The sequence below is a fragment of the Acanthopagrus latus genome, chromosome 19 (assembly GCF_904848185.1).
Source record: "Acanthopagrus latus isolate v.2019 chromosome 19, fAcaLat1.1, whole genome shotgun sequence".
Classification (NCBI taxonomy): Eukaryota; Metazoa; Chordata; class Actinopteri; order Spariformes; family Sparidae; genus Acanthopagrus; species Acanthopagrus latus.
The window spans coordinates 304744-308645 of record NC_051057.1 but is presented as its reverse complement, the minus strand read 5'-3'; the positions used below and the strand labels follow the sequence as shown (position 1 = coordinate 308645).

The 3902-nt window shown below is 40.8% G+C and overlaps 1 long non-coding RNA gene across 1 annotated transcript; it reads left to right on the top strand.

Annotated features, from left to right (window-relative positions):
• Window positions 1-933: 933 nt before the first annotated feature.
• On the top strand, window positions 934-3482 carry LOC119008794. Its single transcript, XR_005071543.1, has 6 exons — window positions 934-1183; window positions 1400-1568; window positions 2255-2388; window positions 2832-2930; window positions 3040-3138; window positions 3249-3482. It is a non-coding gene; the product is annotated as an uncharacterized LOC119008794 (long non-coding RNA).
• Window positions 3483-3902: the final 420 nt, after the last annotated feature.

The following is a 3902-nucleotide window of genomic DNA, read 5'->3' as shown; positions in this document are numbered from 1 at the left end:
TAAGATTATCGTCATTGTTCAACATCCTGACTGCTTGGTGGTTTTATGATGTGATCAGTTCTCAACATTGCTATTAAAATGTAAAACCATTCATGTTGTGTCTGTTTCGTGTATATGCATTTTTAAAGGTCCGGCCCAAGAAAGTGGTTGCCTTACTGCCTCACCAGGACCTTCCCAATCCATGATGTCTCTGTCGCCAACGTCGTCGTCGTCGTCCAGCAGCTGTCAGAGCCCAAGTGGCAGTTTGCCAGAGTCATTCACAATACCATGGGAACAGTTCCCAGAGGCTTTGACACAGGCTTTGGAGAGGGAAAAGCGTCCAAATCCAAGTCTGAGGAAAGAGATGGTGAGAATTGTGGTCCGCGAAATGATGAAAGTAACCACGTCTTTAAGCAAGAAGAATGCTACTGATGTGGCTAGGAAATTGGTGGCTAAATACCCCAAGTCACTTCAAGATGTGATTGAGGGCGACGTAATTGGCACAGGTTATGGCTCCCTCGTGAAACAAATTCAAAATCGGATCGAAAATGTGAAAAGACCTACAACACCAAAAATTAAAAAAAGAAAATCACATGACTCTGACACTGACGAAGTCCCACCTGAAAAACGTGCAGCGATTCAGGACACCTATGGGTGCGTCCGTTGGCATGTGAAGTTTATGCCCCTTGGGGAAACGGCCGAAACCCAGCAGCAGAAGAAAAACGAGCTTAAAAATCTGTTCAGCCAGAATGAACAAAGCACAGGTCCTTTGAAAATGCTGATGAAGTCCACATTCTACAGCCAGCGACAAGACGTGAACCAAGGGAAAGACATGAAGTACCTCCAGGAAAACTGGCCATATTGGTTTCATGACATTGGCATGAATGTTCACTTTAAGGAGCTCACTGGAGTTGACCTGAAGGAAAGCTTCTTGAAAATGTGGAACAGAAGGGGGAAAGGCTCTTGCACTTCATGAAGACAGTTGCTGTCAACAAATCCAAAAGATTCTACCAAGCTGCAACAAAGCTACAGATTATGATGGGAGAACAGGCAGTTAGCACACAGGTCACAGAGATGGTGCTGCTTCTTCTGGCTTATTTTGACGAGAGAGATGATGTGATGTTCCATTACGTGGAGGATACTTGCCTGGCTGAAGAAGTGGTCATGGACCGAGTTCCCTTGACTCCAACGATTGTTGTATGTGGTAAGTTAACCGTACTCACCTGAGTTGGAGAGGAAAGCTTGACACATGCAGTAGATGTTGTCTGGGTATAATGAATTCACACCCCTTTTTTCTGATTGTGTGGGTTTCTTCGTACGTACTTGTTTTCACACTTGATGCATTAGTTAGTGACTGACGTGAAAATGTAAACCTAATTTCTGGATTATTTTAATTTTCTTTCTTTTTTTTTCTTTTAAGGACAATCCTGCTTTTCCGCCAGAAGGATGATGCTTAGTGTGGATCACGTCATCGTTAACGACAACATCTCTTCCTTCATCACGTCTTTGTGCATGATGTTTGGCTCTTACTACTGTTTCAACATCCATTATCCCTCAGCACTTGCTTCAACCCTGGAGTTTCTACAGAGGTAAGTTTTCTTTTTTTTAAATTTATTAATCTTTAATTTATTTATTTTAACCATTGTTTTGTTCTATTTATTTAGTCATTTCACAACGTGCATACAAATACCTACAGGGCCTATGCTGCCCTCGCACTGTGTTCCTATTTTGCAGAACTAGACAGGTAGCTAACAGTAGAATGATTGCATGTTTGGAAGTGCTTTTATCCTTTTATTATTCCATACATTCACTCTCTCTACAACTGCAAGAAAATAAGAAACAAACATGCATACATTTGACATACTAAATCCACATCACAATCATGGTGTTGAAAAAACATAATGTCTTTGTAAAGGGGAAGCCAATTATACCACTCCAACCAGACATGTTCTGCTTCAGTCCTCTACTGTGGAGACAGAGCTCATGAAGAGCTCATGAAGAGTTGTTCCTGTATTTTGCAATTTATGGAAATGGAAATGCATTATCTACCTTGAACATGTAATGCGAAATCTTAATATTCTGATTCAAGTTAAGCAAAAAATGGAGGCCCCATTGCTCCCTGCCTACCAATAAGGTATTAATTAAAGGAAAACTGTAACCTCACACTAATCCTTTCCTTTGTTGTTGTGGAGGCAGTTGTATCATGTATTTGTGTTTTCTCTGTACGGTTGTTTCATGTATTCATGTGTTTCCTCTGTCTTCTCTGTATTCCTAGATGTTTCTTCTCTATAAATCCAGAGAGGGGGACCAAAGTGGAGCGAACCAGTGCTACACGCTTGCATGTAAATGCCAGAGTCCTGACGCTGATTCAGGACCTCTCAGACCACGAATGGCGATCCATTTAAAAAGGTACTAGTGCAACTATGCTCTTTGGTTATTGACTGACTTTACAAATGAAATTAAAGAGAGAGACAGTGTGAACAGTAACTGTACTGTACTGTTGCTATTGTCCTATTGGTTGTCTTGGGACTGTGCCAATTGTCCAGAGACGGTAACGCACTCTCCCACGATGCTACGCATTATCCCGAGTAGCCACGCATTGTCCCCGGGGCAACCAGGTCCTGTCCAGCGGAGCGAGGCACTGTCTTAAGAGTTAGGCAAAGTGCCTGACTGTCCCAGGACAGACAGTGCTGGCTGTCTCGGGACGGTGCCTAGTGTCCAGACAGTCCATGGAACTGCAGCAACAGTACAGAATATTTATTGTTTCCACTGCTACTGATTAATTGAGGTGTGTGTGTGTGTGTGTGTGTGTGTGTGTGTGTGTGTGTGTCTTTGTCTTCTCTATTCCCTAGGTGTCCTTTGAGTGGCCACAGCAGTTGATGTTTCCCCAGATGTTCTTCAGGGTGTGTTTATAGATGTTCCAGCCCATGATATGCGAGCCATTTAAAAAGGTGTGTGTGTGATACTGCTACTGCAGCAACAGTACAGAACAGTTATTGTTTCCACTGCTACTGATTAATTGAGGTGTGTGCGTGTGTCTTTGTCTTCTCTATTCCCTAGGTGTCCTTTGAGTGGCCACAGCAGTTGATGTTTCCCCAGATGTTCTTCAGGGTGTTTTTATAGATGTTTCAGCCCATGATTGGCGAGCCATTTATAAAGGTGCGTGTGATAGTGCTACTGCTACTGTTGTCTTTGATTATTGACTGACTTAACAAATGAAACTAATAGAGATCCCTGTATGTACCTCTTTCTCTTCTCTATTCCCATAGGTATTCCTTTGAGTGACCACAGCACTCATAACTCTACTGTTTTCAAAAATAAACTTGCATTCTTTAGAATGATTCATTGACTAACGAGTGGTTTGTTACAGTCTATCCTCAAATTAACATTTAGAAGTAATTTGAAGCACTGCGGATAAAAAGTAAAACTGTAATACATGCGTACATGTCCTGTTGATTTTTCGGATAAAAACTGGCAGCTGTGGTTGCCAGAATAATCCTGTTAGGAATGCAGTTCATACGGTATGTAAACATTACGGAACAACTTGTAGATTTTACATCCTAAAACTATTTATTTTACATGCCCTGTTGTTTTTACGGATAAAAACTGGCAGCAGTGGTTGCCAGAATAATCCTGTTAAAAATGCAGTACATACTGTATGTAAACATTACTGAATAACTTGTACATTTTACATCCTAAAACTGCTTACCTTACATTGAATCCCTCTGAAATGTTCATGAAATCATTGTTAATTGCACATTGAATATCCGTAAAATGAACAATTATGTATTGATTATTGTACATTGCATACCTGTAAAATTTACATTTAGTTTTCCTTAATTTTACAGGGGATCCCAGTGAAATGCACAAGTTATTCTGTAATGCTGTTTACATTTTATTGTATTTTTAACAAGATTATTCTG